The 13,485-nt window shown below is 35.0% G+C and overlaps 1 long non-coding RNA gene across 3 annotated transcripts in view; it reads left to right on the plus strand.

Moving 5' to 3' along the window:
* Positions 1 to 13,485, plus strand: part of LOC116593084 — an 81,259-nt gene that overhangs the window by 47,594 nt on the left and 20,180 nt on the right. The gene's annotated exons all lie outside the window — the stretch shown is intronic.

Here is a 13,485-nt window from a genome sequence, read left to right on the forward strand (position 1 = left end):
AATGTGGCATAATATGGATATGCTTCATAATAAAAATAAAAATGACTCTTGCATGTCTTGATAATGTCAAAACATCTTAAAAATGTGAAAAAGCCAATTAACCATTTGGGTTTTCAGCTTGCACCTAAAATATATGTATTTTTTGACTACCACATCCTTTATACAGCTATTTATTCTTAAGTGGTTCTGAAGGCATTTCAGTATGTGGGAACTAAGATGCTAGCAAATATACCTGAATTTGGGGAAATATGGAATTTGTTAGAATATAGTGAAACAGTACTTATGCAAAATATATATACCATTTAAATATTTTGTAAAAAATATTTTCATTTTTTTAAGAAAGATTTTTATTTATTTAGTTAAGAGTATGAGAGAGAAAGAGAAAAAGTGCTCCTGGCGGGGGGAGGAACAGAGGGAAAGGGAGAAACAGACTTCCCACGGATATAGAACTCAATCCCAGGACCTAGGATCATGACCTGAGCTAAAGGCAGATGCTTAATCAAATGAGCCACACAGGCACCTGTACCATTTAAATATTTTAAAAGATTTTGAGAATAATTCATTAATTCCTGAAATGGCAGTACTTAACATTTGGGGATTTTAACTTTTATTTCTTCATTATGTCTTAGAAAGTTTTTTAGTTAATTCTAACATGTCTAATTGTACCAAGATTTTACTTATTTGAAACTAGATTTTAAAATACTGCATCATCTTCTTGTCTAAACAACTGAAGAGATATTTATATTTATCAAGTATAAAGAACTACAGTTTTTACTTTACAGTATTCTATAAAATGATTTTAAAAATCAGGCAAGCTGTGACACCTGGGTGGCTCAGTGAGTTAAGCCACTGCCTTCGGCTTGGGTCATGATCCCAGAGTCCTGGGATCGAGTCCCACGGCGGGCTCCTTGCTCAGCGGGGAGCCTGCTTCTTTCTCCACCTCTGCCTGACTCTCTGCTTGCTTGTGTGCTCTCTCCCTCTCTCTCTTTCTCTCTGACAAAAAAATAAATAAAATCTTTAAAAAAAAATCAGGCAAGTAAAAATTGCCTTATTTTGTTTGTTGGTTGATTGGTGGTTTTGTTTTCTCACTTTGTCTAGTATTCTCAGAAGGGTGTAGGGTTAGTGAGGGATCAAATGGAGGGCATGCATCCTTGGACAAGGACAGTCTTCCACAAGTGTAAGTTGAATATGCTGAAAATTCTGTTACATCTTGATAAACATCACCCGTGTTTTACACACCAGATATGAAATGTACTCTGAAACCCAACAGTGACTGCCCCTCTTGGGCATTTTCATGCTTTTCCCCTCTCACTGCCTGGGTAGGTTCTTCTTGATGCTTAATTGGCTTTACAAATAAATTATCTTTGTTCCTACTGCCAAAAAATCCCTTTAATGGCCTCTCTCTAGACCTCAGTTCCTCATTATCCATAATTTAAACTTGTAAACCACTTACTCTCTTAAGCCAGTGCGAGGGTGATTTTGTGCCCAAGAAAATAGATTTCTTAGAATTTAATACACAAATACAAATCTAAGACCAGCTTACGCTGTAGGTATCTGTTTGGTGGTCTTATGGATGACAATTGTGTTTAAATATACTATAATATTGAGATTTCATCCCTTAGGCATCCACTCTTTTGTGTCTTCAGTGTTAAAGTCTATGTGTCTCTCACTGGGTAGAGTCATCCTTAAATAGCTGACTGCTTGCCCTATAGGGAAGATTCAGTTAAAAACTAGTCTCAGTGCTAGCAGAGAGAGAAAAAGAACTTCCCAGGTTAGAAAAGATATCAGGATGAAGGAAAGAAAGCCCAGTATAAAGATTAAATATTTGAGATGCAAGAAGTTGTTTTCCTGTAGATTCTTCACAGATTTGCCTGTGTTTAGTTCTATAAAAATATATTTGGAAGGATTAACTGTAAAATGGAAAACTTAATTGAAATTAGTGACTATATTTTTAATCCATTCATATGGGTTATTTAAATGGAGAGAGGAGTTGTATCTCCTTTTTGCTGTATTTGGGAGGGCTTTCAGTTAAACAAATATCTCTTCTATGTGTATTAAAGAATTTTTTTTCTAAATACAGGAGATGTGTACAGACTGAGATTAAAGTATAAGAAAGAAAAAGACAAGACAAGGAGCTTATCTTCTGGCAAACTGCATTTTCCCTTAAGCCGTTGTTAAAGTAGTTTTGGAATTCTCTGGGAGTTCCACGATATTAGCATCATGGAACTTTACAGCTGATAAAGACCATCTAATTTACATCCTACACTTGCCGGGTGATGAACAAAGATCTCCTAAGTCCCAGTTCGGAAGTGATTTCACAATATCAAAATGTCATTGTCTCCTTAAAAATGCATTTTTATCTATAATTGTTTCAGGAATGGAACTGATAACTGTAAAAGAATAATGTTTGGATTAGTTAGTCAATTGAAATAATTTTTGAATAAGTACTTTAGACAAAACACATTGTTTTAGTAGCAATATGATACGTTGTTCAAAACCTCACTGGCTATTTTGCTTATTTTCATGTTGTGTAAAGATACTGAAATAACACTATTAGCATTAAAGCTTATAAATGGAGATGAAATATAGCCAAAACTTTCCCTTAGCAAAGCAGAGTTATCATAAATAACACACACATCCTTTGAAATTTCCATTTTGAAAAAGCATAAATCCAAGCCTTTAAGTGAGAAACACCAACAAACAGTTAATATTTAATTAGAGTTTAAACTACTTAACACTTTAAAGCATGGAACTTCACTAAAAATCCCTCTTTTAAATTCACAGCATTTTAAATTTTACTCAGGGTTTTAAGTATTGAATATTACATGGCTCTGGCTCCTTCTATTTGTTAAATGACTTATTTTGAACAGCGAGTTGACTCCCTGGAATGCTTGTTGCATTTCACTGATTAATGTCTTAGTAGATCAAGAAATCAAATTTAAAATTTTCTGTCTTAATGGAGAATATTTTAGTGCTACACAATAGAGAACTGAAAGACAGCTTAGTCATTTGGAATTTTAGAAGTTGCGTGAAATAGAAGTTACCTAGAAGAAATGCTACCAAATGGTACATAGACGTAGATATTTGAAACTATTCAGTCTATAAAATTATCAGGGCTGTAAAATTTAACTAGTTGTAAGAGTATTTACTGGTCAGAGAACCCTGTCTTGAGCCATTTTCTCTCTCCCTTCTTCCAACTTCCAAAAGTGGGATACTATGGGGAAAATAGAGAAAATGAAGTGAAGTAACTATTAAAAAATACCTAATCATTGTTCTTTCAGGTTAACTGAAAGGTTAGCTATATTTTGGGCACTATAGTCACAATTTTGGTCACTATGCTCATCTAAAATTGTGGGACACCATTTTGAGAATCAGTGCTTTGAACCCTTAACCCTACTCTATCTTTTCTTCAAATCTATTGCAATTGCCTCCTTTCCTCAAGTTTTGTTGGGTCATCCTGATAGAACATTTCTCCTCTTCTGAATAATGTATGAATACTATTCTGATAAATAAAAAAATAAATTCTGATTATATATATATATATATATTTATATATATATATATTTATATATATATATAAAATACCAATGTCATATATGTAAAATTATTATTTGCTATTGTTTTGAGCCATGTAAGATTGTCATTTAAAATAGTTAAACCACTGGGGTGTTTGGGAGGCTCAGTCGGTTAAGTGTCTGTTTTCAGCTCAGGTCATGATCTCAGGGTTCTGAATTTGAGTCCCTCATTGGCTGCCCTGCTCAGTCTCCCTCTCCATCTGTCTGCTTCTCTCTGTGTCAAATAAACAAAAACTTGTTTAAAAAAGTAGCTAAATAGGGGCGCCTGGGTGGCTCGGTGGGTTAGGCCGCTGCCTTCGGCTGGGGTCATGATCTCAGGGTCCTGGGATCGAGTCCCACGTCAGGCTCTCTGCTCAGCAGGGAGCCTGCTTCCCTCTCTCTCTCTCTGCCTGCCTCTCCATCTACTTGTAATTTCTCTCTGTCAAATTAATAAATAAAATCTTTTTTTTAAAAAAGTAGCTAAACCATTAAAATGTTGGCAATTTCCTATAATTCAAGTTAATATTTATTAAACAATATGTGTGTGCTTTGAAATGGGCATTTATTTAATTCCCTCATGTACTTATTGTATATCACATTTTACTGTATATGATTAAACATATTTTCCTGTCTAACTTACAAATTCCTAAGGAAAAGGACTGTTGATTTTTTTTGTTTGTTTCGAATGAAGAAGACCACAAAAAAAATTTTGTTGAAATAATGAATGAGTAAATGAAAGTGGCAGTAGGGAAGAAGCAAATGCAGTTATTGCATTAACATAGCCACCTGTAACATCCCTTAGCCAGAACTTTTTTTATAAAACATAGCTAGAGGGGCACCTGGTTGGCTGAGTTTGTTAAGCATTCGACTCTTGATTTCAATTCAGGTCATGAGCTCAGGGTGGGGAGATTGAGCCCCCCATTGGGCTCTGAGTTCAGCACAGAGCCTGCTTAAGATTGTCTCTTTCCCTCTGCCCCCCACTCCTCTGCTCATACTCTCGCTCTCCTTAAAAAAAAAAAAAAAAAAAAGGCTAGAAAAGAGAGAAGCTATATAAAATTTCAACTTTTGATATGTAATTTTTAATCTAGAAGCATAGATATTTATCCATTCATTTATTCATGTATTCATCCATTCAATAATATGTGGCCTGTACCTACTATGTTTTGGACATTATACGATAGGTATGAGAGACAAAAACAATAATAACAAATATTTCTTGAATTCTTATATGCCAAGCACCATTCTAAATTTTTTACACATTTCAACTCATTTATACTCACAGAACCTATGAAATATTATCTATAGCTAACAAGTAGTGAAAATAAGAACATAGACAAGTCAAGTAGCTTCTGCACAGTCCATAAATGGTAAAGGTGGGCTTCAAACAATGCAGTCTAGTTCCAAAGTCTATTCCCTTAACCACCACCTAGTACTGCTCCTCCAGATAAAATCCAGACCCAACACCCACTGTACTTTGAGGCTGGAAATCATTTGTGTTTTTTCCATCACTGTATCCTGAGCACCCAGACCCATGGCTAATACATTTATGTACAGAGTATCTATTGTTGAACAAATGAGGGAATGCTCAAGAATTCTTCTAGGGGAGTGATATGATGAGACAAAATCTTTAGTAGAGACAGAAAAAAGGAATATGGAAGGTCTCAGGATGCAGGACCTAAACTTGTCTAATAGAATTAGGAGAGGTTTTTTGAGAAACATGCAAGCCATGTTTGGAAGAGATCAGCCATAATGGTATTCTTCGTGTAGAAAGCAGCATTTGCAAAGCTCTGAGTCTTGAATTGAACTAGGTTCTACTTCTGGGTATTAGTAGACTATAGCAGAGATGAAAAAGCTGGGAAGTTCCCCTGGGGTGGGACTAGAAAGGATGATGTGTCTCAAATTCAGGAGATTCCATTTAATCCTATGAGCACTGGGGAAGGCAGCAGGCTTTGTTTTCTTTCTTCTTTACTCTCTGAGTCTACCCCCTTGAAAGCCTTTCAGTTCAGGGCCATCTGGGTCGCTCAGTCAGTTAGGTGTCTGGTTCTTGATTTTGGCTCAGGTCATGATGTGGTCTGAATGATTGTTCCCTCATTTCCAACTTTTGTAATTTTTGTTTCCCTAGTCCAGTTCTGTTTTCCTTGGCATTTGAAGATTTTGTCTCACTTGTACTACCCAAAACATTTACTAAAATCTGGTCCTATTTAGAGAGGGAATGAGATTTGTGGTATCCAAACAGAAATTCTGAATAACCAACAGTTTTCCTCAAAAGATTTGTGGTTTTGTTTTATTACTGCCTGAAGCACCCAAGTAATTGCCTTTTGTTTCGAAGTGTTCCACATTATCTTGGTGTAACATATTTAAATACCCCTACCTTTATTTTCTAGACACAGTGTAATTTAAAAAGTATTAGCATGCTTTTTTTTGTGATATGCTTTAAGCTATGGTCTGCAAAAAGAGAATTATGGGATATATTCTGCTACTGTGTGTTTTCTTTCCAGGAGAAAAATTTATTATCTCCCTAAACCTTCCCTTCTGTTTCTTAATTTTCTCAATTTCCAAAACTAGAATACAAACTCCTCATGAGCAGACTAGAATTCAGTTCTTGAAATCCGTGGTACAGTGCTTTCTACTTTGTAGCTGCTACTGATCAACAAAAGAAAAAAAAAAAAGAAAAGAATGAATTTCCTAAATAATAGACTAGCTAGTTGGGTACACAATGTTTTTTAATTCTAGTTATTCCCAGGTTAATATAAAGAAGTTGGGTTGTTTGCCACATGATCTAATTATTTATATGTTGTTGTCCTTATAGCCGAACACCCTAAGTTTATCTATAATTCCTCACTGTGTTCTTCCTCTCTATTCTCCCTTTGGCTTCCTGCATTTCACTGAAATTCTCTTTATCAAGGTCACAATGACTTTCACTTTACTGAATGCAAGGGCATTTTTCCTGTCTTCATCATATTCCAACTCTTAAAACCAACAACACCCACCCTGATATTGAGACTCTTTTATACATATTAATTTTTATCATGGTTATTTATTAAGAATTTTTTTTTCTTCTGGAGTCAATATTGGAAACTTTTCAGAAAATTGTCTATTTCATTACGATTTTCAAATTTATTACTAGGTCTATGAAAAGCAGTCCCTTAAAACTAATTCATATTTCTTCTTTTTCTCCTGTTTTATGTCTAAAATTATTTTTTCTTTTATTACATTTTTTCAGAGTCTATAGTCTATCTTACAATAGCTCCTCCTCATTCCCACCCTTTACAAATATGCAGAAGCAAAAACAAGTACAATAGAAGTTATAATTTTTAAATTTACGAGTTGTGCTTCTGTCCTAAAGTTTTATAAATTTTCAGTTTTCTACTTTGATCCCATTTATTTCCATTCCAATATGCTCTGTTAACTATTTTTGTTTCTTCTGTGTTCTTTATTTGAATAATTTATATTAATTTCTTCTTCTTTCTTAATAACAAAATACCTTCCTTAAAACATGTCATTTCACATGTAAGTATACATTTGGCTGTCTATTCTACATGTTCTCATTTTTCTTTTCTTTGTATCTATGAATTCTATTAATGCAGATTTTATTTTCTATTTGAACAAATGATTTCTCTAGGAATTTTTTTTGAACTAAGTTTCTAAATTCTTACCGTTTTTAGCTCTCTCTTCCTCTGAGAAATATTATTTTCCATTAATGTCTGGTACTTGCCCATCAGAGCTCCCCATTCATCCCTGACGCCCTGTGCCTGGCAGTTACCCCTGCTGATTCCACAAGTCTCTCATGCTTTTGCTATATGTGCATTTAATTTTCATCCTGCATGGTTTTGCAGAAATTATAATTTGTGACTTCCTCTTTTTTTTTCATCCATTCTCCTTGACGCTTTGTATGATTTCTAGGAGAGCAATGGAAAGATAAGTAACTAAACCACTGCTACTTTTTTGGAGATTGAATTTGTAAAATATTTATAGTGACTTAATAAATCTACTATGGTGGAAAGGATCTTCTCTTTGCCACAGTGTCTGCTCATTGAATATATGAATATACTTTTTATAGCATCTCATCTCTACTGAAGTTAATTTTAAATTAAACTTTTTCATCAACTAATCTAACTTTAAGTTAATTAATGTTCAGGCATCCTGTGTCTATTCAAAGAATGTGTGATTAACATTTTAGAAGCTAAATTGAATTTATATCTAGGGAATTGTACCAAGAGTGGTGGCTGAATTATAAGGTATTTTGTAGGATAATAAAAAAAAAATAAAATGAATCTAAAGAAAAACAGCTAATTGTCTATTTGAATGTCTTCAGTATTTAGAAAGCTAAGTAAATCATTAGAATAGGTTATTTTCTTTTCATGCACATACTAATTATTCATATGACCTAGTGAATTATTATGTGACTTTCTTGGTGAATTTGATCCAATTCATTTGTATGTGTGATATGATCAAACTAATTGGTGTCTTGGACTCCTTTAGCTTTTATATATAAAATGAAAGGCTATCCAAATTTAAGAAAAAAAATTGAGGAAGGAAATTAATATCTATTAGTGTAAGTTTTTAAATATCTCTTAAAAAGAAGTATTTTCTAGTTCCTAATTTTCATGTTTTTAGTAATGGGCTCTAAATAATGATCGATACACAAGATCTACTCTTATCCAAGTTACATGTAAGCCTTCTACATATAAGCCCATTATTCATCACCTTCGTACAGTCTCTCCTCCTGCTAACAAAATTGTCTCTAAAATTTCTAGTGGCTGATTTCTATAGGGCTAAACATCTCATAATATTACACTGCATGTGTTTTTCAAACTATCATATATCATTACCTTTAAAAGTTGCTATAGTCTGCTCAGTCAATGTCTAACACTATATTTTGGATACAATTTTGAACACACCATATTTTTTATACTCTTATTTAACAGTTTTAATTCAAACTTTCCATTGTTATTTGATTCATCGTTTAAGGGTGCTGAATGGATTCTGCTTCTGAGAGTAAGCTAAATACTTATGTCAAAAATACTCTCGCAATTTTGTGGTTATTGTGTTAATACTTTCTTTCTTTCTTTTTTTAAGATTTTATTTATTTATTCGACAGAGATCATAAGTAGGCAGAGAAGCAGGCAGAGAGAGAGAGGGGGAAGCAGGCTCCCTGCTGAGCAGAGAGCCTGATGCGGGGCTTGATGCGGGGCTGGATCCCAGGACCATGGGAACATGACCCGAGTCAAAGGCAGAGGCTTTAACCCCCGGAGCCACCCAGGCAACACGTGTTAATAATTTCTACGATACCTACGTTAATGTATTTTCATGTAGTTCACCACCAGCCACACAGACCAATTTCCTTACTAATAATTTACTTGTGATATACACACAGTTTGATCTTTCTCTTCTTTCAGGTCTTAACTCAAATGCTATCTTCTTGGCAAAGCCTTCCCCCTAGCCTTCCTATTTAAAAATATACTTCTAATGTCCCCTACCCTAATTTATTTCACTCCATAGAATTTATCTTCCTGTGCTATATTTTACTTATTTATTTGTTTACGGTCTGCCTCCCCTCTCTAGAATTTAAGTTTTATGATGTCAGAGATGTTATATACCCTTGTTAGTGCTCTAATCACTGTTACTAGAATAATTTCTGGACTGTCATAGTTCTCAATAAATACCTGTTAAATAACAAAAAACAAAACCCAGAGTGAAATAGACATTATGTATAGATAGAAAATGTCAAAGATGTTATAGGAAGTAATAGAAAATGTTTTTAAATAAAACATCTTTTATTATATTATGCAATATAGCATGTAATATTCTTGGTAAGATGTGCCAACAAAAGTTGGTCTGTGTAAGTTTCTGTATTTCCACACAACACATATCCAGTTGTATAGATCCATAATATTGGGCAGAATCTTGAGGCAGATAATGAGAATGAAGTTCTTAGTACTCTGGATTCATATTGACAATGAAGATACTAAATGATAGATGAGTTGAGTATGTGCTATGAAGAGTGAGGTTATAATATATAGAGAGTGAAGAGTGAGGTTATAATATAATGAGACTTTGTGTCTCATTCAGTCGTCTTCATTGTAACTTGCTTCTCACTGCCAAGAACAGTGTAAAAGCTTGAAAAATAAAAGACAGCTCTGACTCTATTGATTTTTTCCCCTATCTTCTGGTACGCCTAGTACTAAGTAAATAAAGACCCCCATATAATTGCTTCCTCTACCATTTAAGGTGCTCTTTAATGTCTAATGAAGCCAAGTGTTCCGTTATAACCGAGTAGGTAGGGGCATCACTTCCAAAGCAGCAAATACCGATCATAGCTCATTTTGGCACTGGTGCCTGATGCAGGATGAAGGAAGTAGCAATATGCCAGGTGGAGATAAATCACTTAGCTGGCTGATTACATCAAATTGCTTCCAATATAATCAGCCGGGACACATTTACCAAACTGGCATTTCAAATCATTATAAGGAAGTTGAATTAATTGCCTAGTTATATGGCTTAATATTATGCGCTCAGTATGTGCCGTTAGTAGGCACTTAAAATGTTAATTATTACATATGGAAGGAAAAATAGAGTAAATTCATAGCTGATTTTTGTTTGTAATGTTAGACTTATTCTTTACATTATGACTCTGGAATATTGTCCTAATTATAAACTCTGCTACTTATCAATGAATGTTTTTGATTAACCTGAAATGTGTACAGAGGCATCAGTGGAGAAAATTAGGAAAAATAGACTGCACCCTACAACATCCAGCACCTGAATTTCCTTGTGTCATTCTCCATTTAGAGTCAATCAAAATTAGATTGCTGCTCATTTTCCTAGTTCTTCATTGCTATGTCTGCCAGCCCCTGGACCACAATTCAGCAGTGCTGTGTCCCCGTATACATTCTTCTTGATTAAAAGGCTTTACTGGTTGGTTGTGATGAGGTTTTACACAGTCCCTTGATCCTCAGAGTTCACTGTCTTGGCATTTCCACATTTCATTACATAGAGAAAAATGAAACATGGGAAAGATAGGGCCATAGTACACATCATATTTCCAAACTTTGAAACTGGTAACATGATAAATGACAATAAAAATCCATTTTTTAAAAATGTTTTATTTATTTATTTGAGAGACAGAGATCACAAGTAGGCATAGAGGCAGGCAGGGGGCAGGGGAGCAGGATCCCCACTGAGCGGAAAGCGGATGCAGGACTCGATCTCAGAACCCTGAGATCATGATCCGAGGGTAAGGCAGAGACTTAACCCACTGAGCCACCCAGGTGCCCCTAAAAACACATTTTGAATCCTAATACAGTGACATTGAAATTAATGTAAATGGTGAGTTCCATGATTGCCTCCCTTTTCTACTTAAATATTGAATGCTACCGCTTTGATTCCATAACAAAGATGTTTTAAGCCTTTTTTAAAAAGTGCTCAGAGCTAAATGATTCCTTTTCTTAGGGACTTTAAGACTGACAACAACATCAAAATTAAAAGTATAAAGAGTTGATCGAGACTTTTCTTTATCGCTTCAGAATAATTTGGTCAGAGAAGTCTCTAAAATTTCACTCCAGGAAAAATCCTTCCAAACTGTTAACACTGGCAACCTCAAGAAGGATTACGAGGGTTTTTTTTTTTTTCTTTTTAACTTGTTAAAACCAGAAACATTATGTTTGAAATTTAAAATACCTATCAATATGAATTTGATCACAAAAAATAATGGAACTCTCATTTCAAAGAAGACAGTAAGTCTTTAGCTTTTATTTAACATATTTATGACCCTCCATATATTCATTGCCATAAACTAGAAAATGCACTTACTCCACTGTATTTATTCCCTGGGTGTTTTTATAGTAGACAGTTGCCTTCTTTATCCTGCTGCCCATTATCCTACCATCCGTTATCCTACTACTCTTCTCATTTGGGAAGAATTCCCTTGATTCAAGTGATCAGATTTCTATCTTCTAATACAAAAGTTCAAATACCCAGGTATCGCATCTCCCTGACTCCCGAGAGTGCCATGATACTGAACTAGTGAAGTTCTTCAGCTTTGACCTTGAATCTGCAAAGATGCAAGTACCACTAGAGATGTTAGTGTAGCTGTATTAAGTCTTGTAGAAGAGCCAAGAGTGGCATCCTTCACATGGACTGGACTATATTCCCTGATTCTTAACCAAACTTTTACTGTTTGCTTATTTCCTGGGACTGATTCTCCAGCTTTCCTATGCACTGTTGAAATAATCATTATTTATTTAGAAAAATATTTTCTTTCTTAAGCTCTCCAGAATTAGTGGTGTTGCTTACAACAAAAGGTCTGGTGAAGAAATAGGTATTTGGGAATAGATTGTTGACAACGGATGTTTGAGAAGTAAGATTTTTTGGATTGGTTATGGGCTAAAGAATGAGGGTGGAGAATGAAAATCTCTGTTATTATGACAGGTAGAAACCTGGCAATGAAGGCACACAAGGCATGAGGAATTCAAGACGGTAAGATGGGATGTCTACTTATAATCATATGGAAAGGAAGAAAAGAGAATAAAGCCTGTGTTGTCCATTACGGTGGCCACTAACCCCATATGGCTAATCCCTAGATATTAAAGACTTAGTGCTTAGAAAAAAAGACTGTAAAATACCTTATTATTAATTTTTATACTGTTTATATGTTGAAACTATAATATTTGGGGTATACTGCATTAAATACAATATAAAGATAATTTCATTGGTTTAATTTTTACTTTTTAGAAGGTGACTTCCAGAAAATTTAAAATTACCTAAGACTCATATCTCTGGCTCCTGGATTTTGGCATTGGTTGAGGGAGTGAGGACCACAGTAGCGTTGATTATATGGGTGAGATTCTGGGGGGTTTGAAATATCCTCATCTTCCAATGCCACTGCACTCCTCTTGCCAGATAAAGAAACCCTTTCCCATTTGCTTAAAACACTGTAATTCCCCTGAATAAGAGGATTACAATAAAAAATTAAGACAATTTGCAGCAAGGTTAGGGAGGACCTGAGGACCACAATAGGAGCAATCCTGGTCTATACTTCCTTGGAGTGTAAGTGATCCTTTTCTGTCAAGAAACAGTTTTGAATGAGCTTTTATATATAGATCTTCCACTAGCAGGACTAAGAATCAAAGGGAACAAGGTTCAGGAAGGCCGCAGGGGTTAAGAGTAAAGCAATAGCTTATTTTTTATGACCGTCATGAGCTGATCTGCTCAGGTTTGGTGAAAACCCAACACTGAGTGGAAGGGAGGGATTACTATTTGATGAGTGTCTTTTTTATTATTAGTGAATGTTAGTTGGCCCAGGGGACAGGAGGAGCATGTGTCTTCGTGCACAGTGGGCTGAAGCACATTGGAATTTACTGAGAATATTGTTTGTAAAGACTATACTTAACTATTACCATTTTCTTACAAAACTATATTTTGGAAAATTGTATACTGTCAATTAAACTGCTTTTGTGTAAGCTGGATCAAGCCCTGCCTTTACAAAAAAAAGAAGAAGAAGAAAGAAGAAAATTAAGCCAATTTCTTTCATATCCAACGATCCATTTTTCATGGTCTCTAGGGTTCCAGTTAGGAGTCATGTACCAACATGGGTCCTACAGGCTCAAAGAATTTCAGAACATGGATATTCACTTCTGTAAATGTGTGGCAACATGAGTGAAAATAGATTCTAAGTGTGCTCAACAAAAGGGAGCAATATAATTTGAAACTGGGCTGACGGTATCAGTATGAGCACATCTCCCAGAGTTTATTGCTTCAGTATCTTAGTTCAGTCAGCTGACACGGGTCCAATTGTTTGCTTCCCTAAAGTGACTTGTGGCTAGTCACCCCATGTAACTTGCCCAAACATTTCAGGGAATTGGTACACCAGTTAGCTCCCAGTATCACCCATCACCACCGCCGTCTGTCAGTAAGAAGAGGCCTACTGTAG

The sequence above is a fragment of the Mustela erminea genome, chromosome 6 (genome assembly GCF_009829155.1).
Source record: "Mustela erminea isolate mMusErm1 chromosome 6, mMusErm1.Pri, whole genome shotgun sequence".
Classification (NCBI taxonomy): domain Eukaryota; kingdom Metazoa; phylum Chordata; class Mammalia; order Carnivora; family Mustelidae; genus Mustela; species Mustela erminea.